Raw genomic sequence first — 25144 nt, 5'->3', positions numbered from 1 at the left:
CTGGAGGGCCTCTATGCTGTACAACCAGAAGTATTTGTCTCCTGGGTGGACTTGCTGTGGGCCCGGCCAGGGCAGAGCAGCCAAGCCAGAACGCCCTCACCCAGCCAGGCCTTGAGACTGAAGAGTGAAATCTGGGCATTTCACCCACCTGCAAGGAGACATCACAGTTGCCAGTGGAAAAACTCGGATCCAAGTGGCCGGGCAGGCTCTCCTGCTGCACCATCAGTCCTAAGTGGACTTAAGAGCCTGGAGTCAGGGGAGTCAGTTACAGGGGTCAGCTGGGTCTGCTCCATGTGGCCCCCCTGGAGAGGAAACCCTCATGAAGCTCCTCTTCCTGGAAGCGGTGGATGGAGGACAGGTACTGCTCACAGCGGCCTCAGTAACTCCGCATCTTCAGTCTCCTGAGTCTGCCCAAGACAGCTCTGATGGACCCGGTCTCCCTGTACGGAGTGAAGCCCTCCACGGAGCCCCTTTAAAGTTCTTGGGGACCTGCTCTGTGCCAGAAAAGAAAACAGCATCCTGACTACCACCCCACCTACCTCCATCCCCACACTGGCCTCGCTGGGGAGTGAAAGCAGAGAGGAAATGGAGGCTCAGAGAGGTTAGGTGACATGGCCAGGGTCACACAGCTGACGGCCTCAGATCCACAACTGGAAACCAGTCACTCTGACTGCAAAACTCATGCTCTCCTAAAACTTTGATTCTCAACTAGGAGTGTGAGTGAGTGTGTGTGTGTGTGTGTGTGTGTGTGTGGCGTGGGGTGTGGGGGAATAGCCACGGATAGACGCGGATCAGCTTCCAGAGCATCAGGTTTAGTCAGGCATTTGGGGTGAGAAGCGGGAAATTTGAGTGACTGCATAAAACTTAACTCTTGTTACTGAAGCATTCCCAGCTTAAAGGGAAAGAGCCCAACCCCACATGAATGTTTCCATAAACCAAGGGATTCTGTGCTAGCAGCAGGTCCCATCCTCTGAGCTCACTGGCCTCCACAACTAAGGAAATGTTGGTGGAGAACTTCGAGAAGCTTGTGTTCCATCTGCCACTTTGGGGAGAAAGCACCACCCTGTCTCATGACGCGCTTCGTGATGACGCATCAAACAGAAGGATGGGTCCCCTGGAACGCAAGGGTCAGCAAGGGAGTCGTTTGCGGCCGCCTCCCAGGCCCCCTAGGTTGGCAACGTGCACGCCAGCCCCTCACCCCAGAGTCCTGCTCATCTCTTCTCTCTGAGTCACAGAGAGAGGCAGGCAGGGCAAGGTGCCATGTGCCCACTTGACAGAAGGTAGCACTGACGCCCAGAGAGGCCAGGGGCCCATACACACAGGAGGAGAGGTGGAGAAGTGCTGAAGGGGTCTGGTGGGGGGCTGTGGCCCCAGCCCCTCGTGCTTCTCTGGGCTTGACCCTGATTCCAGCTGCCCAGCCATTGCCAGGCAGTATCTTGGAGGGGGCGAGGGGGCTGCTGCTTCTCTCACCTGTCTCAGCAGGATGAGGAGGGCTCAGGGAGGGATGCAGCTACACCCTGAATTCGTGGAGCCCGTGACCGGCCCCAGGGGGTAATGGTTGTTTGCACCTCCAGGCTAGTCAGTCTGTTTGTCAATAAGGGGGAGCAGGCAGGTGCTTCTGAGAACAGAGCCTGGGCAGGTGCTGGGTGGGCTCAGGGGCTTTGGGGCCCGTGAGGGGAGGCTGAGCGAGGGAGCTCTCACCCCATTCCTTTCAACTGGAGCTTCTCGACTTTTTTTTTTTTTCTGCGGTACGCGGGCCTCTCACTGTTGTGGCCTCTCCCGTTGCGGAGCACAGGCTCCGGACGCGCAGGCTCAGCGGCCATGGCTCACGGGCCCAGCCGCTCCGCAGCATGTGGGATCTTCCCGGACCGGGGCACGAACCCGCGTCCCCTGCATCGGCAGGTGGACCCTCAACCACTGCGCCGCCAGGGAAGCCTGAGCTTCTCGGCTTTAAGAAGAGATTTTGTTGTTGTTCTTGGGCCTCTAAGATTTCCTTCCTTGGGGGTTAAGCTACTAAAACAACATTAGGGGCCCCTGCACTCCCATGAGGCGTCAAGTCACGAGCCCCGGGGTCTGCTCTGCACCAAGACCTGCTTGTTCCCTGTGGGGCCTCCTTAGAGAAGACACCCTGGGAGAGGAAACAGACCCAGCTGGCAACGCAAACTACCAGTGGCTGCCATACGATGGAAGTTTAGTTTTCTCTCAGCAGGAGCCTGGGCTCCTTCTATACGTGGCTCTGCCATGCACACTTTTCGTTCCAAAGATCACCTTGGGCTCCAGGATGGCTCCCGAAGCCCCTGCCATTATATCTGCATTACAGGCAGCAGGAAGGAGAAAGGGAAACAGGGCGTGCCTTGTCCTTTAAGGACCCTTCCTGAAATTAAACACTATTTACATCTAGGCCCAAACTTCGTCATATGGCCACACCTAGGTGTAAGAGGGCCTGGGAAGTATCTTAACTCCAGGCAGCAAATGGCCAGATAAACCTTCAGAGGTTTTGTTTCCTTGGACAGTGGAGGTGGTGGGGTGGGAACAGGAGCCTGAGGGGCGGTGAGAGACCTCTGCCCCAACCAGCGCAAGCTGTGTGCCCTTGGGCAAGTCCCTTCACCTCTCTGAGCTCCTGCGTGTCTCTGCAAAATGGGGGTGTAGGAAGATTGTCTCCAAGGCCCTTTCCTGCCCTGACATTTCGTGACCCTGCAGCAGAGAGCCCACGGAGGCCAAAACCAAGGGTAGAACAGCTCCTGTTTAAAAGGTGCCTGTTCCAAGACTTACAGATTCGCAGCAGCCTAAAACTTGACTATTGATTTTCAACCTGCAACCTGATTAGCACAGACAGGGTGACCGTTGGGGGGTGGGGGGAGGGAAGGCCCCCCAGGGTCATCCTGAGACAGGAGGGATCTGAGGGGACAGAGGACGGCTGGGCATCGTATCTCTTAGGGTCACAGAGGTGGCAGGGGAAGAGAGGACCAAGACTGGGGATGGGGGCCATGGGGGAGGGACTCGGGGGCTGGTGAAGAGGGACGGGGGGAGGGAGGAGGTCACCACCAGGCGCTGACATGGCTCTCTGGGGGCGGGCGGGTAGGCGAGAAATCATGGGTGCCTTTCCTCCCAGGCCTTCCTCTAGCTCCCTTTTCTCTTAACCTCACCCCTTGTACTACTGTGATGACAAATATTAAAGAGCTCTAGGGAATTCCCTGGCGGTCCAGTGGTTAGGACTCTGCGCTTTCACTGCCGGTCCCATGTTCAATCCCCTGTCGAGAAACTAAGATCTCACAAGCAAAAAAAAATTGAAGTAAGGCAAAGCCATCTGGCCTGCTGGGGAGCCAGGGCTCCGGGACACTCCACTTGCTGTTCTCAGGCCCCTGAGGGGCTGGCAGGCAGGGGTAGGGCCCTGGGGAACTGCAGGGGGTCTGCTATGACCCAGGCCTGGGGGTGGCTTGCGACATGTGTGTAATCGAAGGGCGATTCCGGGCAGCCAGGCCCTGGGAGCGGCCCCTCCCTCCTCCCTTCCTGTCCCCTGACCTCCATCTCTGTGGGGTGGCCCCAGCAGCCAGGCAGCCGGGAAGTACGTCCCTGTGACAGAGCAGATTTCCTGGTCTTTCTCCAGGCCTGAGCAAGGCCCAGGAGTGCCTGGACTTACTGTGGTTGGGGTGAGGGGTCCAGAGGGCCAAGAAGGACATTCTCCCTGGTCCAAGGTGGGGGCTCAAGCTGCTCAAGCTGTGTAATACAAAAGCCTTGTGACCGTGGGGGTTCAGAGCAGGGATTCTGGGCCAGACAACCTGGGTTCAAGTCCCGACCCCTACACGTACCAGCTGTGTGACCCCAGACAAGTTACATAGCTCTCTGTGCCTTACTTTCCTCATCTGCAAAATCAGGAGTTGTGAGGTTAGGTGAGATCCTCTACAGCAGCCCTCAGAGCAGCCTAAGTAAGTGCTTAGTGAAAGCTAATAGTATGACTGAGTACGGTCAGTGACAATGACGGGAAACGTAGGGGACTGATCTGCCCCTGACGAACGTTGAGGGCACTGGCCGCACCACAGCCTTGCAGATAAGCCAAATCCAACCTGGCCGGCCTGCTTCCCCTGGTGAGGCAGACAGGAGAGGGCGTGGAGATGAGGCTTGTTCAAAAGGCAGACGCCAGCCTCCTGCCCACCCTCACCCCCCCCACCCGCATCCCTGTCTGGACTCTCCGTTGTAATTCGCTCCTGGGCAATTCCCACACAGACGCTCTGAGGGCAACAGGGCTGGCAGAGGGCTTCTGGGGTCCCCCAAGCCCTCAGACCTGGACTGCTGTGGAGAGGTGACCTCCAAGGGGGCCCGGAGTAAGCAGTGGGCACCTCGACCATCAGGGATGCTCAGCACAGTCCTCTCCCTGGGCCTGCAAGGCCTGGGACCAGCTGCCCAGTCATGCCCGCAGCTAAGCCCCTGACCAAGGCCCTCAGGGGCTTGCGTGCTCTCGGAGGCCCCAGGCTGGGGCAAACCTGCTCTCTGGGTATCTGAGCCCCTCTCTCCGTGGGTCCCTGATGTGGAAAACTTCCTTCCTCAGGCAGGAAGCTTCCTCAGGCAGTTCCCCCTCCTCCCAGGGCAAGACCTGGAGTCTCCGTTCCTGTGTCTGTCAGCCCGACTGTGAGGGCCACAGTGTCTCCGCCTGCCTCTTGTCAGGGGCCCAAGAGGCTGGTGCTGAGGCTCACTGACCTGGCTTCAGATCCACTCTGCCACTTCCAGGCTGTGTGGCTGCAGGCAAGCCACTTGACCTCTCTGAGCCCACTTCGTCCGTAAAGTGGGGAAAACGTGAGATTCTCGTGAGGCTGTGAATAGCATCTGTTGATCTGTGTGTTTCTGTCATTCAGACTTTCCTACTTTCCACAGACATTTGCTCAGCAGCCCTTGGTGCTGTGTCCTTGGCTCCCAGAGCGGGAGATGCAGGCGCCTGCCCTGGGGGGTGCCCACTTCAGTGGGGGATAGGAGGTCAGGGCCCACCACGCTGGCTGATGTAAATAGCAGGAGCTGTGATAACGTGGGAGGGGGGAATTAGTTCTGAGGATGGACAGATGGGGAGGGAAGGCAGAGCCTGGCCGGCAGGGCCACAGCATGGGCGAAGGCCTGAGGTGTGGACACGTAGGGCTGCAGGCAGGGTGACTAAGCAGCATGCGGCACGGTGGGGGCAGACGGGGGAGCCTGGGCAGGCAGGGAGGTGCCATCTGTAGGGATGAGCTGCGGGGAGGGGCCGAGGGGAGCTCCAGGCCATCCGGGCCAGTGCGCTGTCCACCGCATGCCCCGGGGTGCCTACGGAGAAACAGGCCTCGGACAGAATCTGGGCTTGAGCCCAGCTGCCACCCTCCGGGTCCTGCACTGCCCGCCTGGCCTTCCAAGACTGGGGCTGGGAGGGTTGGGCCCCAAAGCCCTGCCCCAAAGTGGACCTGGAACTTGTAGAAGGTTCCAGGTGTTTAAAAACCAGCCTCCAGCCCCGCCCCTCCGAAGTTTTTGGCACTACTTCCAGGTTAATGGGGTGGGGCGGGGACAGGCAGCCCGGCCCGGGGCAGGCCATGTGCCAGGCTGGCACCTCCCCGGTGTCACTGGGTCCTCACCACAGCCCCTGAGATGGGGTTATTACTGTTCCACAGGCTGGACACTGAGAGGAGGGAAGCGTGAAATGCCAGGGCTTTACCTGGACCCCTGGGGGCTCAGATCCCCTCCTCTAGGCCTGGCCTCTGCCATGATCTGGGGCTCACTGAGGCTCTGTGGAGGTCCAAGGTCCGATTAGGGCACCACTTGACGCTCTAGTCAAAGAAGCTCCGCCCAGGGCCTCCGGAGACACTCGGGGTGTGACCACACCCCAGCCTGCGGTGGGCTCCGGGCATGTCCTCTGTGCCCATGACCAGGATGCTCCCGAGGCTGGGCACGTGCCAGCTCCCCGGCCGCCCAGGCAGGGGCGTGCAGGCCCCCGGCCACGTTTCTCACACGGCCCCAAGCGGGGGAGGGGGAGATGCCTCGTTACATCAGCCCCCGAAGCCACTGAGCCCGAGAGGGCTGGAGCAGAGAGCACACTGGGAACTGAGACGCCGGAGGCTCCGGAGGCCCCGCCCCTGGGTCTCCTGGAGCCCTGCCCCATCCTGGGGCCAGGACCAGCAAGGCATCCTCAGGACACTGCAGTGCTGTTCTGAGAAGGATGGGTGGGTTGGTGGGTGAGCTCCGCGGGGCGCTGGTTGCCTCCTCCACAGATGTGGACATTGCTCCCTCCCGGTGACCCTGCAGGGCAATGACAGGAGCCTCCAGGATGGGGTTGAGCCTCAGTGGCAGAATTCATTTACCCAGGCTCGGAGACGGGGAGATTCCGGAGAAGAGCCCCAAGATTCTGCAGGAAGAGCTCCGTTCTGCCCGGCCTTGGACCTGGGAGACTGAATGAAAAGCACTAAGCTGCACGGAGGACAGTGAAGATCTTACACTCTACCCGCAGCCGCCCAAGCTCTGGAGCACGTTCTTGGTCCAGCATTCCCTGTGCTGGGGTTCTGGAGTCTGGGATCCCGGGAACTGGGCTTTGAGGCCCTGGGTTCTAGCACCTGGGGTCCACAGCCCCTCTAGTGATCTGGGAGGGAGGTGAACGTAGTGGGGTGGAGAGGGCAGCTCCCAAAGTCCTCGGGATCCACGTGCTCAGAGCCCGGCCCCACCCAGGCAGCTGAATCGGAAGCCCCTCGTTGCACAGAAGTGGAGACTGAGGCCTGGGTCTTCGGAGACGGCCTGTCCCAGAGCGCTTTTGAGCCAGGGATCTTGGGGGTGGGGGGTATGGCCACCCATGACCCAAGACAACACCCGGGTCCCCTCCTCCGTCAGCAGGAGGCCACTGCCCTTTGGGGTCCAGCCTGTCTGGGTGGGGAGGATGGAGGCCCTTCCTAGGGAGCCCGGAGGCTGTGCTGCTCCTTCCCCCAGAGCTGGCAGCCTCCCACCCCCATCCGGTCTCCTCCTCCAGAGCCCGGGACTGGCTGGCTCCTGCCAAGAACGCCCACAGCCTGCCAGGCCGGGTGGGGAGCACACGCATGCCCAACCCCACCCTGTCCTCAGGGTTCCTCTAGGCTCTAGGTGGGTCTTCCTGGGAGAAACTGAGGCCCAGGGGGAGTCAGGGCACCCCGGCCCCTACCCAAGCTCCACAGAAATTTCCAGACATACTTTGGAGGCTGTGCTTCAGTGGGGTCTCCCCACCCCCTCTTTTGAACCGTGAGAGTGGTAAAGGGCAGGCTGCCAGGCCTGGAGCCAGGGCGGTGGGGGGGGGCAGTGGAATGGGGAGTTGGCAGGGGTCCTGGCAGGAGGCCGGCAGGGAGAGAGCCCAGGGCCCCAGTTGGTGCTCCCTTCTGATGCCTGCCCCACCCCCTCCTCAGCCCCCCTTCCATAGCCCTCATCCTCCCAGCAGGCTGCCCAGCAGGCTAGGAGGGGCCCCTGGGCCCAGAGGGGCTACAGGGCTGCGCTGGGAGGCCCTCTCCACCACACACACTCCCAGGCGGCACAGAGGAGGGTCCTGATGGGACCCAGGGCTGGGGCAGCTGGCCATGCACGGCCTCTTAGGAAGGGTACACGTCGCCCTTGCAGTTTGTCCTGGGTGCTTGGCAGGGTGGTGTCTGAATTCAGAATGAAGGAGGCCAAACATTTTCCTCCGCCTGCTGTATCACCTCCCAGGGTGGAAGTTATGCCTGCACGCGGGTTGAGCGTGTTGGGGGACAGCTGCTTAGGGGCATTTTTGTGTGTATGTGGTGGGGCTGTGGGCTGGGATGTGCCTGTAGGTGATAAATCTCTGTCTCACACACACACACACACACACACACGCACACACGCACACACACGGGTATTGGGATATCCAGGGCAGACTTCCTGTTCCAAGCACACCTCTGCCCCTCCATCAGCTTGTCTGGAACTCCTCCTGAGCATCTTCAAAGTAGAGCGCACGTTCCCTAAGACGGAGGGGCCACGCCCAAGCCTGGAAAACAGACGAGGCTTAACCTGCCTGAGTGGCAGCTTCCTCACCCGTAAGGCAGGCGAGTTACCTGCTTCCACCTCACAGGGGTTCAATGCAAACATGGCACATGCTGACGCATGAGAAGCGCTCAGACGACACGCCCAGGACGCTGGGAACGTGGATGGGATGTGGAGGGCTCCTGTCCCTCAGGGTGCTGTGCTCCTTCCTCCGGAGGGGACCCCAGCCAGGGCGGTGGAGCGCTGTCCACAGGCTCTAGTCCCCCCGCCTCTGTTTCGCCGGCTGGAGAAGGAGGAAAGAGTCTGTCCTGTCCAGAGGTTTCCTTGTGTCTGGTTCACCCTACCCCCTCCTCCTTTCTTTCCTTTCTCACTTTCTTGATCTTAATCCCTTTAAGCCCCATGAGGCCTGGACCTTGTCGGCCTCTCTTAAACTGCATCCCAAGTGCCAGAGCAGTGATCAGAGACCCCGCTGGGTGGGGGGATGGAGGAGCCCCCAGCCTAGCACCCAGGCTGCCTAGCTCACTCATTCCCACGCGGCTCATACAACCACACCCATGCTAGAGGTCAGGAAACTGAGGCTCACGATGTGAAAACCTTGCCCAGGGCCCGGGGCCATGCCTGACTCTCAGACACCCGAGGGACTTGGCCTTCCTGGGTGCCTTCCTCCACACAAAACAAATAACAAAAAACAACAACAAAAAAGTTCCATTTTATGACTGCATTCGTATAAAGAATATATTAATAATATATATTAGAACATTTTCTTCACCCTAAAAGTTCCTTTTTTTTCTCCTTTCTGATTTTAAACAGAATTGAAACAATTCATGGGCCCCTAAAGGACTGTGGCCTCAGGCACTGTGTCTCTGTATCTGAGGAAGGGGAGTTGGCCTGGCAGCCTCCTCCCACTGGAAGCTGACTTGAACCCAGGTCTTGAATCCAGGTTTTCTGCACCCCCAACCTCTTCTGCCCACCGCCTGCCACTTGGGGAAGGACCTGGTGGCTTTTTGCTGCTTTTTGGCATTTCCTACTAGCCATCCTATGGCTTTGAACGTCTTGTTTCTGAGTGCTTATAACAACAATGATAATTAATAATAATAGTAGGGTGGGATGAATTGGGAGATTGGGATGGACATATACACACTACTATATATAAAATAGATAACGAATGAGAACCTACTGTATAGCACACAGAACTCTACTCAATGCTCTCTGGTGACCTAAAGGGTAAGGAAATCCAAAAAAGAGTGGATATATGTATATGTATAACTGATTCACTTTGCTGTACAGCAGAAACTAACACAACATCGTAAAGCAACTATACTCCAATTAAAAAATAAATAAAATAAAATAAATAGGGCTTCCCTGGTGGCGCAGTGGTTGAGAGTCCACCTGCTGATGCAGGGGACATGGGTTCGTGCCCCGGTCCGGGAGGATCCCACATGCCACGAAGTGGCTGGGCCCGTGAGCCATGGCCGCTGAGCCTGCGCGTCCGGAGCCTGTGCTCCGCAACGGGAGAGGCCACAGCAGTGAGAGGCCTGTGTACCGCAAAAAATTAATAATAATAATAATAAAATAAAATAAAATAAATAAAATGTTAGCTGTAATCTAAAACAGAATAAAAAATAAAATAACAACCGCAATAATAATAACGCTAGTCCTTCACAAAGCCCTCGACACTTTTCAAGCCCTTTCATCTCTGTTATCTGATTCCCCCAACAATCTAGGGAAGCGCAAGGACAGCCACCGTTACTTCTGTTTTATAGCTGGGACGACTAGGACACAGAGGACAGATGAGTGGTCCCAGCTGGTAGGACCAGAGCCCCAGGCTCTTTGCACACCCTCTGTCTGCAGTTTGGTGAGCAGGTGGCAAGGAGGGGCCTCGGGGCGAGGTGGGAAGGTTGGACTTCAAAGGGCAGGAGGGAGAGCAGTGAAAGGAGGGGTGGGCAGGTGGGGCAGAGGATGGCTGGATGGCTGAAGGGGAGGAGCAGGCAGGGGTAAGCAGGGGAGTGAGAGGTAGCTTCTGGCTGCCCATGGGAGCAGGAAGGGCCCAGTGCAGCTTTCTGGAAGGAGCTGAACTGAGGGGGGCGGTGTGATTCCCGGGAGGAAGGCAAGGAGACCACGGGGATATCTGGGGTTGAGCCTTGGTGACTGATGGGGTACAGAGGTAAATGTGGGGGTCGACAGAGATGTTCCCCAGATTTAAGCACTTAGAAGCCCCAGAAGCTGAAAAGGCCATAGCATGGTAGGTCATTAAACCATAACAACGCAGCAGAAGCTTTCTTAACCCAGCTGCACTTAACCAGCTCACTACACGGAGCCACTCCACACCCTCTGTAAAGCACATGGGCAAAAACTGACATTTGCTACTGACCCTATCCAAAACCCACACACACCCATCGATGACAATAAAGTGGGTACACTTCCTAGGAGCTCCTGGAACCTTTAAGCCATCCTCCCACCCCAGCCAGGGTAGAAACCCCTGAGAGAGGCTGCTCCTAAGCTTCTGCCCTGCTCGTTGAGATCACTGCCTTGTTCCCCAACCTGTTTATACCCTGAAACACGTTAGTGTGAGTCCTTTAATTGAGTAATACACAAACTGCTGAAATAGAAGTGTGAAAAGAGAGTCACTGTGCCCGTGAAAACTCAGTTGGCAAGTTGGAAAGACCTGTTCATAGCAATTTAATGTTTAAAATTGCTATTGAATTAGGTATAGATAAGACAGTTGTAAAGACCAGGGGGAAATGTAAACTCTTAGAAGGACCCTGAGCATAGATCTGCTCCCAGGCTCCCCTATGGGAGGCTGGCGGCTTTAGGTGCTGGCGAAGGGGGCCTGGCCACAGGGCTTCTCAGGGCATGGCACCCCACGCCCCCAGCAAGAGGGGGAGACTGAGCACCCAAAACGGAAGTTAGGCTTTTTATAAACTAATCTCAGAAGTGATGATGCCATCAAGTCTGCTCTCTTCTTTTTTTTTTTTCTGCGGTATGCGGGCCTCTCACTGTTGTGGAGCACAGCCTCCGGATACGCAGGCTCAGTAGCCATGGCTCACAGGCCCAGCCGCTCCACGGCATGTGGGATCCTCCCAGACCAGGGCACGAACCCATGTCCCCTGCATTGGCAGGCGGACTCACAACCACTGCGCCACCAGGGAAGCCCTGCTCTCTTCTATTGCCTGGAATAGGTCATTACTTTCCGCCCACACTGAAAGGGGCGGAGATTATGCCCAGCTGTAAATGCCAGACGCGGGCTCATTTGGGGTCTTCTTGAAGGCTGCCCGCCACAATCTCCCGGAGAAGATGTCCCTTTTGAGCGGGATGAGGGGTCTTCTTAGACTCTAACACCCTCGGAACGGAACCCTTATTGTGCCGAGAACTTTATGTGGACCCCTCTCTACCACCCTATGAGGTCAGCACTATTGTTACCCCCATTTTGGGGGGCACAGTGAGGGAAGTAGCTTGTTCTCAAATCCCACAGCCTGTAAGAGCTGGAGCAGGCTGGAATTCGAATCCACACGGCTTTCAGCCAGAGGAGGAAGTTGGGCCAGGCATGGTGTGTCTGCGTCTGTGGAACATGGGCACTAAGTTCCCCCAGGGCAGCCGTTATTTGGGTCTGAAGTTCAGGAAGAGGCAGGCTGGAACTGGCACGGGGTGGGCGCCCTTAGCTGGGGGGTGGAGGTGGATGAATCCCGGGGAGGGGAGCTCCCCGCAGGAAGAGTGGGTACAGACCTGACAGAAGAGGGCTCCGTGTCCCAGGGCGGCCAGGGAGGTGGACGCCTTAGGGGAGCAGAAGGCAGAGCAAAGGTGAGGGAGGCCACAAGGGAGGCGGCGGGCAGGAGGGGTGGATGCCTCTGGGGAGCAGCCTGGCTGTGGAAGGGCACAGAGGGCTGGACAGCTGTTGAGGAGGTGTAGGGTCAAGGGCTGAGGGGTTAAGGTTTCTGCTCAGGGTGGCCAGGTGTGGGGCTGGGGCCACGCCCTCTGCGCTCTCTACAGCGCGGGGCTGCCCCAGACCCCAAGCAGGGTGACACCCCCGGATGCGGCCTCTGAGGTCACCGGCCTCCAGGCAGGAGTGTGTCACGGGCGCCCCACCCAGAGGCTGTGCCCCCTCCCCAGCCGGTCCAACCAGCTTGCTGGGCACCCTGTTGGCTGTCCTCTGCCCTCAGCCCCTGCTGCCCCAACCACCTTTCAGGGAGGAACCCACCACCTCAGACCAGGCTGTCACATTGCCAAGTGCCTCCTCCTCCAGGGAGCCCTCCTCCTCTGGGAATGGTTAGGCCTCCTAACCATTCCCAGACCTTTGGAGGGGTGCAGAGAGAGCTGCAAGAATCACCCCTCTCCCCCGGCAACAAACGCAGATATTTGGTGGTTTCTCCCCAGAACCAGCTTCCCAGCACTCACCAGGTGCAACAGGCCTGCAAGCCCTGTCTTCCTTCTCAGTGGCCCTCCCTGCCCCACTCCTGATCAGAGGCAAAATCTCTCCAGCAAACACTGGACAACCTCCTGGCTGCTCCCCTGATTCCATCTGACCGCCCGGCTCCTCAGATGCCCAGCTAAGCCTCAGTGCACTGGGGGCAGATGCCATCCAGCGTGCTGGGCCCTCGCCATCTGGCCCGACCTCGCTCATGGCTGGCTTCCACCCCTCTTTGTAGCCCCCTGCATCCTGGCCCACCTCCATGCCTTTGCCCAAGCTGTTCCCCTGCCTAACACCAGCCCTCCCTTCTCCAGATAAACGGATCTCTCCCATCCTTCAAGCCTCGGCTCAAAGCTTGCCTGCTGAGCTTGAAAAAGCTACCTAACTTCTCTGGGCCTCAGTTTCCCCGGTCATAACAGGAAGCAAAGCGGTCCCTCCCTTGGGGAGCTGGGAGGAGGGAAGAAAGCTCTGCTTGCATGGGGCCTGGCGTACAGGAGGGCCCCCCCCACCCCAGCCTCGCGGCCTTCTGGGCACATCCGCCCAGCCCGCTGTTCTCCTCATCCCGGCCAGGTGCTCACTAAGCCTTGCCAGTTGGTGACGAAAGCACGGGAGGCCCATTCCCATCCCCCAAGAACCAGCGAAGGGCCCCTAAAACGCGGCCCAGGAGGCCCAACGGGAGAACATCTGGAAGGAGCTGCTGGGAACGGGCGGCGGGATGAAACCCGAGAGCCCAGGGCTCCCCTACCGACCGCGCCACAACCGCGGGCGCACAGCCTGACCCGGGGCTGGGTTGTGTGTGTGTGTGTGTGTGCGCGCGCGTGCATGTGCGTGTGCGTGTGACTGTTTCTGACCGCTCAGCCCCCGCTGAGCTCAGGGAGGACCCGGCCCCGCCCCCAGCCGTGTGCCTTGGCTTCCGCGACTGTAAAATGGGGCGATGGCACCACCTCCAAGCCGTGCCCCTAACTGCGGGCCTCTTGGAGGACAGTTTATTGTCCAAGACCAACAGTAATGAACAGTCACTGGAAAAAAAAAAAACACAAAAAGCTCAGAAAATAACTCCCCCTCCCCCCCCAAATAAAACCCCCAAAATATTTGTGAGTCGGGCTCCACCCCCAGAAATACCCTCGCAGCTGCCGGGAGCCACTAGAGGAGCGCTCGACTTCACGAGGCAGCTTTTATTATTATCCCACGTTTCGGGTGAGGAGAGGGAGACGGCTAGGTGGCCTCCAAGGTCTCAGGAGGGTGGGGTGTCGTCGAGATTTGAACTCCCGCCCCCACCCCCACCCCATCAAGGGCTGCACGGTTTTCCTTGGTAAGGACGCGCCCCTGCCGCGTCACCTCCCCCAGCTCAGCCTGGGGGGCAGCACCGCGCGCCACCGCACGGCCCGGGGACCGAGCAGCCGCTTCGACACCCGCAGGGCTTGCGGACGGGGGTGTCGTGCGCGGACGCGCAGTCTGTGGACTTGGGGCTCCGCGCCTCCGGGGACCCGCGGGTGGGCGGCTCCCCCAGCCCAGTGCGCATGCACCCCTCCGCGTCACACCCGAGGAGATTAAGTTGGAACTTTAAACCCTGTCCCCAAGACCTGATGGGGAGAATTAATCCGATTGTTTTCAAACCCTGGCCTTGCAAACTCCCCCGCAACCAGGCTGCCCGTCCCCTGTCTCGGGCCGGTCTGCAATGCTCCCTGGCTTTGTACGGAGGGGGATCGTTGACCCATTTTACAGGCGGCAAATGGGGCAGGGCAGTGACTGACCAGGGATTTGAGTCTTCCAGTGCCCTTTCCTGTGCGTGAGGACGCCTCCCTCCCCCCGCTGGAGGCCCACCTTATCCCGGAAGCCTTCTCTCCACTTAGTGACTCACCCAGCCCTCCCGCCTAGGATGGGTCCTTTGTTCAGTGCCCTGGGTGCCTGCTGGGGAGGGCACACATGTGACTGCTTCTTCCTCCAACTCGCCAGCCCTGCTGTCTGGGCTGGACCACTGTGGGGTCTGGAGCAAAGTCATCCTGCAGCCTTGCAGTCCAGGCGCTGGGCTCCGTGACTGGGCTCACCCTGAGGGGTCCTCTGGCCAGCTTCCAATGCCTCCTTCTTCAGATAAGAGCACCCCGGGTTTCCAGGGGAACCCTACCCAGCCAACCTGCAGGCATATGGTATGGTGGGTGGCACCCCACCCTCCTAGTTCCGGGCCTGGCAACCAGCATTCTGCCCCATTGGTTTGGAGAAGGGCACCCAGCCCTACAGGTAGGGAGGAAGCTGGTGACCTGATGCTGCCAGGGCTACCTCAGGCAGAGACCTCCTCTGAGGGAGGGTGAGGGGCAGAGAGCATAGTTCTGGTGTCACAGAGCCCTGGGCTCAGCTGAGGCTGAGGCTGGGTCCACACTGCCCTTGTCCGCTTGGCTTTTCGGCTTCAGGCTGCTTAGAGCACGTGCCCCTGACCCTGAGCACCCTCTGGACTTGGTTATCTGGACACTCTAAGCTGCAAAGTGGGTTTTGCTGTCCTGAGTTCCATATTCCTGCATTCAACACCTTCTCTCTGAGAGAGCCTCGGGACATGTCCTGAGTGACACAAACACAGCCATGCCCCCCACGGCTCTTACAGCCCGGGGATGGTACAAGGTGGTCTGTGCCCCAGATCTACAGGGAGGGGGATGTCAGAGGGGCAGGGGCCCAGAGAGTCCCTGAGGAAGAGGCACTGAGAGACCTGCAGCGTGAGCTTGGAAATGAATAGGGAAAGGTCTGGAGTTGGAGAGATAGAAAGGGCTCTAAGCAGCTGGCCCTGAGACTGGAGAAGACTCCTGGTCTCCCTTGAAAGAACAACGAGCTGGGGGCAGGGAACAGAGACGGCCCCGCGGAGCACTGTGGGCCACTCGCAGGCCTTTGGATTTTGGCCTAACAGCACAGAAGGGCCACAGATGTGTTGTAAGCAGGGGCGTAGTGCAGCCAATTAGGGTTTTAATAAAGCCCTCTGGCCTTGGTGCCTTCTCAGGGCTCTGACAGCTTTTGGGAAGAAACGAAGTTCTTGCTCCATCAGGCAACCCTACAACCTCCTTGCCCTGGTCGGCTTTGTGGGAGGATGAGGGAAATGGATGGGATGCCCATTTTGCAGATGTTTGTCGATGCAAGATCCTGGACCACTTAGAGAAGGCTTCCCAGGAGAGGGGCCCTAGCCTGCAGATGAGTAGGAATCACAGGAAGATATGCCAAGAGGCAGGGTGGGGGTGGAGGAGCACCAGAGAGGGAACAGCATGTGCAAAGGCACAGTGGCAGGAAAGAGCACAGTGCGCCCAGAAAACCCCCGAATTAGACCTTGAGTGCAAAGAATTTGCAGCGTGTCTGCGCAGGCGTCAGCGTCTCTCTCGGAGGCTGCGAAGGTGCAGGCAAGGAGCAGCAAGAGGCCTCTGAACTGGGTGGGCTGGTGGTTGCAGGAGGTGGGTGGTGGAGGATGGGCAGAGGGGGCAGGGAAGACCACATCAAAGCCAAGGCTGTCAGATGGGGGAGGGTTAGCGGGTGGATAGAGGGGGGAGGTTAAGCCTGGAGAATAAATCTCATGCTTATCTCCGCTTCCTCTGGAAACTTTATAAAAACGATGGCAAAAAAGTTTAAAAAGCTATAAACACGAGAGAGGAGAGGACTGCAGATGAGAAGTCCAGCACATTTTAGGAAGATAGAACCTGACAGGACTCAGCAGAGAAGGGGGACAGCTACCTCTGTGCCTCCCTGAGGTGGTATATACCATAGGCCAGCACGCATAGACCAGCAGAGACTGGGGGGACTAGGCTGGGCACTGTGGAAGGTGGGGGCGGGTCTGATGACAGCCCTCATGGTGGACAGACCCTAATGTGACCCCGATGATTTCCTGTCCCCTGATGTTCACACCCCTGTGTAAATCCCTTTGACTTGCTTCTAACCAATAGAACATGGCACAGGTGATGGGACATCCCGCCTCCGTCTACGCAGATGAGGGAGAGACTCTCCTGGTGGGCTGGATGAGGTAAGCAGCCATGTAGAGGAAGCCCAAGAGGCAAGGGACCGTGTGTGGCTTCCAGCTGCCAGCCCACAAGAAGCCAGGGCCCTCAGTCCCACAGCCACAAGGACAGAAATCCTGCCAGCAACCGACAGAATAAGCTTGGAAGCAGATTTTTTTTCCCCAGCCGACCCTCCAGATGAACACACAGTGAGTGACACCTTGATTGCAGCCAAGTGAGACCCTGAGCAGAGGACCAGGTCACCCAGACCTCCAACCCCTGGGAAATGTGAAAGAATAAATGTGTGCTGTTTTCAGTTGTTCAGTCTGTGGTCATTTGTTACACAGCATAGAAAATGTGTACACTCCCAAGTCCTCCCACAGCTGCTCACTGTCTACTTCCCTGTTTCCACCCACCCCACCCTACCCCCCTGCAGAAGACAAGATGCATCATCTCTGGAGAGAGATTCCAAAATCGGGGCATCAGGCATGGCAGAGGCAGGAATGCGTGTGGAGGTGAAAAAGGTGCTTGAGTGACCACAGCTTCCCAATCTTTCCCTGCTCTGATCCTGGAATGCCAGGAACCAAGCATGTGTCCCCAGGTGGGAGATTGGAGGGGTCTTCTGTGGAGACCCAAAAGCACCAGCACGGGAAGATTCCTGATCACTCACTGCGCCTTGCTGTAAAGGCCACGTGACCTGCTTTGGTGAATGAAGAGAGAGTGGAAGTGCCATGTTGCACTTGCTGAGCACTTGAAGAGTCCTCCTGCGGTCCTGCCATTGCTCTTTTCCCTCTGCCAGAGAAGAGCGTGTCCTAGGAGGGGGCAGCTCCTTCAGCCCAGGTCCCAGGAGGAAAAGGACACATGGAGCAGAGTTGCAGCAACCTGCAGACGCCACGTAACATGGAGGAGAAAGAAAGCTTTGCCGTTGTGTGTCCCTGAGATTTGGGGGGTTGTTTGTTACCGTAGCATAACTGAGCAGAGCTGACTGATGCCTCCACCAAGAAAGCTGTCTGGATGCCTGAAAATCCAGCAGGGAGTCCTTCAACACACAGAGATGCCAACTGGCCTGTCCGTGCTCTATGGTAGTGTGAGTGGCAGCTGAGGATCACCAGGCGTTAGAGGAAACCCTCCAATGGATGAACAGAGACCAAAACGAAGAGAGAAAAGGAAGTAGGATGAAAAGAGAGGATTCAGGGGGCAGAAGAGAATGTCAAAATAAATCCTGATTCCTTAGAGAGGACATTAAAGCAGAACGATGTTATTTGTTTTAATGGAGCAAAGAGCTTGTAGACGTTTAAAAGACAATAGTCAAAATAAAGGGTGGAAGTAAACATTAGGGAAATCCACTAAAGAGTAGACCTAAATGACAAAGAAATACAAAATAGGAAAAGAGAAAAACAACAAAATTAGAGGATGAACTCAGGAGTGCTAAGTCCAAGTACAGGAGTCCCAGAAGGAGAGGTCTGCAGGGTACGCGTTCCCAGAGCACAGAGGCCTGCCCTGCACAATAATTGCACAAAGACCACCCCACCCAGCCCCCCAGGCAGAGGGGTTCCAGAGCACCGGGGCTAAATCAAAGATCCTAAACAGTTCCAGAGAGGAAAAGCAAGTGTCCTGAAAGGATTGAGGGTCAGAGAGGCTATGGGCTTCTCAACAGCAGCACTGGGAGCTAAGAAGGCAATGGAGAAATGCCTTCAAAATGCTGGTAAAAATGATTTTCAATTTGAAATTCTACATCTAGCCAAGCTATCGCCAAGCATGCTGTTGGATGAAGACCTTTTCAGATGTGCAAGGATTATACTAATCAATCTTCCATGCACCTTTTCTCAGGAGGCTGCTGGAGACAAGGAAACCAAGAACAGGAAAGACGTGGGATCCGGGAAACAGGGATCCAACCCCAGAGAGAGGCAAAGGGGGATCCCAGGTCAACAGTAGCTGTGCTGAAGGCCCAGAGAGCAGCTAGCATGGATTGTTGCAGGAGGGGGGCTTCTGGGAGGGAAGCTGTGGGGTGGTGAGGAGGACAGACTTTGTGATAGGCAGGAGATAGTATTGAGAGGTTATTCGAGCATTGGGAAGATTTAGCAATGGATGCAAAGTTATCTATTAGTAATCTATTGCTGCATAACAAATTGTCACAAATTTATCTTACAGTTTCTGCAGAAGTCTGGGCATAATTTAGCTGGGTCCTCTGCTCAGGTGCTTGCTGGGACTGCAGACTCATCAGAGGCTCGACTGGGGAGGGATCCACTTCCAAGCTCACTGAAGTTGTGGCTGGAATTCATTTCCTTGCTGCGTAGGACTGAGGGCTTCAGTTTCTTGCTGACAGTTGACCAGCAGCTGCCTTCAGCTCCTAGAGGCCACATATAGTTACCGTGGCCACACAACATGGCAGTTTGCTTCTCTAAGCCAGCGAGGACGCAAGAGACGCCAGCATGATGGGCTCTGCAATCTTATACTGTGTCACATCATCATGTATATCTTATCGCCTTTGCCATGTTCCACTGGTTAGAGTGAGTCACCGGTCACGCCTGCACTCAAGGACAGAGGCTACAAAAGGGTGTGAACACCAGGTGGTGGGGATCTTTGGGAGCCACTTTTGAAGCAGCCGAAACAAAGCTAATTATTAACTTCATGAAAAACTACAAGTTAAACCGGAAAGGAAATTCAACCATAGTGCATTACTTGACTCAGTAGCAAACAATGTTTATATAATCATTATGATGAAACAACTGAATATTGGTTGAACCAAAATTTGTTACATATTGGTAATGAGGAGTGACACAGGGAGAGTGTGTTGTGTGGGTGTGTTGGGGGGGGTATGTGAGAAAGCTCAACCTTTGTCTTCTGTGAGAGGAAGTCACTAGATAATGGCTCAAATTGGTAAATCAAGTAACAGCAGCACAAGCATGTTGTTTATAAACACGGAGATAAAATCCAGAAGAAGCCAAAAGCTTTGACTGGGGTTGTTTCCGGGGAGGGATGGGGGTGGGGCAGTTGGGGAAGGGCTGCTGCTTTACATTATTGGCCTATTTATCTTTTAAAATTCTTTGCATGTATGTGCATATACTTTAAACTATTGCATTACTTCGATAAAAATACACATTAATTAATAGAGAAAGAGATAAGGAGGAGGAAGGACATTCCCTGGTGTGAACAGTGAAGTCCCCAGGGGTCCTGAACAATTGAGCTTCTCCTTATCCTGGGGGAAGGAGCTCCACAGATCCAGGGGAGCACCCAATTGGCACATACACGAGGGAATATGGTTACCGGAGCTTCTACAGGGAGAATACGGTAACAGCCTGGGGACGGGAAAGTTGTGGTGCTTGGAGGGTTTGGGAAGGCAGCGGGGAGGGGGGAATGGGGATCCCTCCCCTAGGGTGGGGGGAACCTCAGGCCCAGGGTGATATGCCCCCACCCTGGTAGTCCCCCTCTCCGTAGACATTTCTTGGGAAAACTCTGAAGGCTCCAATGAGGTTTAGCTTTGTTTTTCCTTCAGTAGATTTTGTATAATTTGTTTTTAACTAAGTAATAAATGTTTCTGGTAAAAACTCTGGGAAGCACAGGAAGGCTTGGAAAAGCACAGCCCAGCTCTGGTGCCCTGCAGGGTGACCGCTGTCAGGCTGTCTGGGTTTCCAGGTGTCCTCCGGTTCCTGTCGATGTCAGTCTCTCTCTTCCAGGCACACAGTGGTCTCTCCGTCCGCACCCATGGTCTGCGCCCGCTTTATTCACTTAGCCACCTGTCCAGGTGCTCTTTCCACAACAAGACCTCCAAAGAGGGCCATCTTACTCCTTTTCCAGGCCCCTGTGCCAGGAGCGCCCATTTGTGCGCCCAGTCCCCAGTGGGGGTTGTTCAGGTTGATTTTGCTCTTAGTAACTCAGCTGTAGCTGGGACACCGCCACGCGGCCTGCCAGGCTTTCTTGCCCCCAAGGCCCCGGGGGGTCTGGCTGGGAACACCTGTCACAGGCTGGAGTCCCAGGCCCTCACAACTGTGTGGCCTGACATCTGAGGAGGGTCTGGTGCAAAGGAGCTGGGAAGAGAGGAACGGTGTGAAGGGTGGGAGGAGAAAGGGATTTCTGGGGGTGTCTGGCAACCACTCAGGGCACAGGGCCATGCTGGGCTGCCCACCTGCCGGGTGGGGCTGGGACTAGCGGAGACACCCCCTACCTGGAGCATAGTGGTTGGAGGGCAACTCTGGCTTCGCCACTCCCTCCCTGCACATACTTTATTTTTTTAAATTAATTAATTTTTGGCTGCCTTGGGTCTTCGTTGCTGCGTGCGGGCTTTTCTATAGTTGCGGTGAGCGGGGGCTACTCTTCGTTGCGGTGCACGGGCTTCTCATTGCGGTGGCTTCTCTTGTTGTGGAGCACGGGCTCTAGGCGCATGGGCTTCAGTAGTTGTGGTGCGCAGGCTCAGTCGTTGTGGCTCACAGGCTCTAGAGTGCAGGCTCAATAGTTGTGGCGCACGGGCTTAGTTGCTCCGCGGCATGTGGGATCTTCCCGGACCAGGGCTCAAACCCGTGTCCCCTGCGCTGGCAGGCGGATTCTTAACCACTGCGCCACCAGGGAAGTCCCCCTGCACATACTTTAAAGTGGCCTTGACAGCTTGCTTAACCTCTCTCGGCCTCGGTTTCCTCATCTGCAAAATTTGGGTGACACCAGCGCAGCTGTCGTGGGAGGCGAGGCAGGAGACAGTGGGGAGGGCAGAGAGAGGAGTCAGGGGACCCTCCCCGATGGGACTGGGCTGGGAAGGCAAGAAAATCCTCCTGAGTTGCATCGGAAGTGGGTGTGTGTCAGAATTTTGGTCTTAACGGCCTGCCCCTGTGGCTCCAGCCCCTCTTGCGGCAGGGCCGGCACCCCGGCCCTCCTAGCCTCAGCTTCCTCAATGAATAACCCTACTTCATTTCCAGCCCACGTGCCCAGGGGCCCCTGCAGCCCTGGGATGCGCCAAGCCCGGCCTCCCCTTTGCTCTTCCTGGGGACAGTTTGGCCCAGTCCCACTTGCTGTTCTGCTGGGGAGCCCGAGTTTGGAACAGGCACATTTCCAGAGACAAGGAGTGTCACTGAGTCCGAGGCCCTGGGGGTGTCTGGGCTCCTTCCCTGAGCTCCCTGGCCTCCCACAATCATGGCTTGGGACCTAGCAGTGGAGGAAGTCCTGACCATGGGGATGGGGTCCCAGAGGAAGGACTGCTGAACGGCAGAAGTGGGGCTGACCGCCAGGCTTTCCCTCTCTAGAAGCACAGTGGGGACCAGCCCAAGTGCAGGGGTCTGAGAGTAGTAATGGCCCAAACACTCTCCCAGGGACTGTTGGGGGTCCCAGTGCCTGGTCCCAGATCTCCCGGTCAGGTGGAGGTCTCTTTCCAGGCACGGACCATCCTCCCCACTGCTACCCTTGCTCAGAGCAAGGCCTGCAGAGTTCTGACGCAGACCCCCACTTGCCCCTGACCAGGGACACGTGGAATCCAGAGCTGGCTGCTCCACCATGACTGCAGGAAGGATTATATTCTATCCCATGCCCTGTGCACTCATATTCAGTTACAGAAAGGAAAGAAAAGCTTATGGAACAGAGCTTACCCTTACAAAGTACCATGTCTAGCCTATCTTATTTAATTTTTTTAAACACTTTATTCATAGTTGTCCCAAGCTGGAAACAACCCAATTTCCCATCACCCATGAATGAATAAGCAAATGTGGTATATCTTTAAAAAGGAATGCTGCTTTGCAGTGAAAATAAACAAACTACTAATATGCCCCACATCATGCGTGAATTTCACAGACATTACAGTGAGTGAAAAAAATCCTTGTACAACGGCTACATACTGTATGATTCCATTTATGTGAAACTCTAAAACAGGCCAAGTTAATCTGTGGTGACAGAAAGTGGATCTGGGGTTGCTGGGGCCCCGAGGATTGATGGGAAGGGGCACTGAGGGACATCTTGGGGTGCTGGAAATGCTCTATATCATAACTGATGCATACATTGGCTAAAACGTAAAGAACTAGATACTTAAAATGGGTGCATTGCACTGTGTGACAATTTTGCATAAAAGAAAGAAAATGCTAGTTGTTCCATAAGTTGATTTCATGACCCACTAATGAATCAGTGGTCCGCCACTGGGCTGTGCTAACATCTGTGGAAAAGAGGGACAGGGAAGTATAGATGTGTACAAGGGAAGCCCGACCATGGTGGCGAGGTGGGGAGATGGTTTTGGGAACTGAAGTTTGAGGGGGAGCATGAGAGCCGCTCAGTGGCAGGGATCAGTACACGCAGGGGAGTTGGAGGACTGAAGACCCTGAGGTGGGAGGGTCACGAAGCACTGGGGAGAACTGGTGGCCCCTGTGGCCTGAGAGCCTCTGGAGGTCGGATCTTTATCTACTTTGTCCTATGATGTATCCCCAGCGCCTGATATGTAGTCGATTTTCATTAAATGATGAACGATAGAAGAATGAGTGCTGGGAGCGAGGGAGGGTAGTGTCGGGTCAGGCTGGGGCTCAGCTGGCGACACTGCGAGGGTCTCGAGGCCACGGGCAGCCCAGCGGCTTTATCTCCATGGAAGGATGAATGGATAGATAACGGGGTTTATCCATCCAGAGGAGTATATTGAGGCCTTAGAAAGGAAGGAAATTCTGACAGATGCTACAACGTGGATGAACCTTGAGAGCGTTATGCTGAGTGGAATAAGCCAGTCACGAAAGGGCAAATCCCCAGGATCCCTCTTACGGGAGGGTACCTAGAGTAGCCAAAATCTTAGAGACAGGGCTTCCCTGGTGGCTCAGTGGTTGAGAGTCCGCCCGCCGATGCAGGGGACGTGGGTTCGTGCCCGGGTCCGGGAGGATCCCACAGGCCGCGGAGCGGCTGGGCCCGTGAGCCATGACCGCTGAGCCTGCGCGTCCGGAGCCTGTGCTCCACAACGGGAGAGGCCACAACAGTGAGAGGCCCGCGTACCGCAAAAATAAATAAATAAATAAATAAACAAACAGAATCTTGGAGACAGAAAATAGAATGGTGGTTGTCAGGGTCTGGGAGAGGGGGAAATGGGGAGTTGTTTATGAGTATAGAGTTTTAGTTTTGCAAGATGCAAAGAGTTCTGTGGATGGACAATGGTGATGGTTACACAACAATGTGTATTACTTAATGCCACTGAACTGCACACTTGATTCTTATTATTATTTTAGTTGAAGTATAGTTGATTTACAACGTTGTGTTTAGTTTCTGGTGTACAGCAAACTGATGCAGTTACACATATGTTTAAATATATATATATATATATATATATATATTCTTTCTCATATCCCTCCCTTATGGTTTATTACAGGATATTGAATAAAGTTCCCTGTGAACTGCACACTTCAAAATGGTAAATTTTATGTATATTTTTACCACAATTAAAAAATAATAATTAAACAAGAAATCCTCCCCTGGCTCTGCATTGCCTCATGGCAGACCAGCTACATAATTTGCAGGGCCCAGTGTAAAATGAAACTGCAGGCACCCTGCTCAAAAATTAACAATTTCACATTGGCAACAGCAGAGCATTAAACCAAACATGGGCTCTTCTGGGCAGGGGACCCCATGGGATTGCCCATGTCAGAGCCCAAGGGGCTGGCCTCCCCCGCACGCCGCCCCCTGGGGTCCTCCTGTGACCGGGCTTTCTTTCAGCTTGGGGAAGGGCCCCAGACTTCTAGCCTCTGGGACTTTGTCTATGCTGTTCCCTCAGCGTTAAATGCCCTTCCCCGGCAGTTTCCTGCATCTTCAGATCCAGGCTCAGCTCTTCTTAATAGCAAACGGGGTAGACTGTGTTGTCTGCTCAGTGAGGGTGGGGGGGACACCTGGGTCTCGTCCTGCCGCAGCCCAGCACCAACCCCGGGCCTGTCCAGACCCCAGCTCGCTGGCCATTAGATGATTGAAGCAACTCAACCCAAGTCATCATGTTTTATTCAGAATAATGACAGTGGCTCTCAAGTAGTGGGTAACTGTCGTGTCCCAAGGCTCCTGTGGCCTTCCCGCCACATGAGTCTCACCCATGTGACAAGGGCGGGAAGGGGCGCAGAAAGGGGAGGGGCCCACCCCAGGACACTCAGCCCCCGTCCCAAGGGGAAAAGTCAGGGTCTCCGCCTTTCGGGCAGGTTCCCAGGCTTCTCCCTGGCGGCGTGCCCGCCCATTTGCTGGGTCAGGAGACCGAGGCCCGGCCTGGAAGTGACGGCGGGGCCGCCGAGGCCACCGCCGGCCGCTTCCCCCCAGCCCCCGGCCCCGGGCCCTCGCAGGCAGCGAGCGGGTGGAGGAGGCGCGGCCGGGAGCTGCCGGGAACCGTAGTCATGGTGACCGCGGGAGACAAAGAACCGGCGGCGCCGGCGATGCGGGCTGCGGGGGTGGCGCCGGCCTCGCCGAGACCCCCACGGAGGCCCCGCGGCCCAGCCGCCGCCAAGCCCTGGCCTCCGGGTGGCCTTGGGCCAGTCTCGCGCCCTCTGGGTCTCAGTTTCTTTATCTGGACAACGGGGTCGGGACCCAGTTGCTCCTCCAAACTCTCGCTGGGTTTGGCGGTTCTTTTCTTTCCTTTCGCCTCCTCCACCCTCGGAAAAATAAATCAATCTGGAAGGTGCTCGCAAGGGGGACCTGGGGAGGGAGTGCTGAGTTCTGCGGGGGCGAGGGTGGGGGCAGACTCCTCCCTCCATCCTAAGAGGAGACAGGCCTGGCAGGGGGGAGGGGAGGGTCACCTGGCACCTGTTGAGGCCCAGGGCAGCCCCTCCCAGCGTGGGGTCGGGCTGTGGGGAGCCATGGGGTGACCCGCGTGATCCCCTCTCTTCGCCTGGCCCTGCCT

Source organism: Mesoplodon densirostris, chromosome 4, assembly GCF_025265405.1.
Source record: "Mesoplodon densirostris isolate mMesDen1 chromosome 4, mMesDen1 primary haplotype, whole genome shotgun sequence".
In the NCBI taxonomy this organism is placed as follows: domain Eukaryota; kingdom Metazoa; phylum Chordata; class Mammalia; order Artiodactyla; family Ziphiidae; genus Mesoplodon; species Mesoplodon densirostris.
This window is presented reverse-complemented; position numbering follows the sequence as displayed.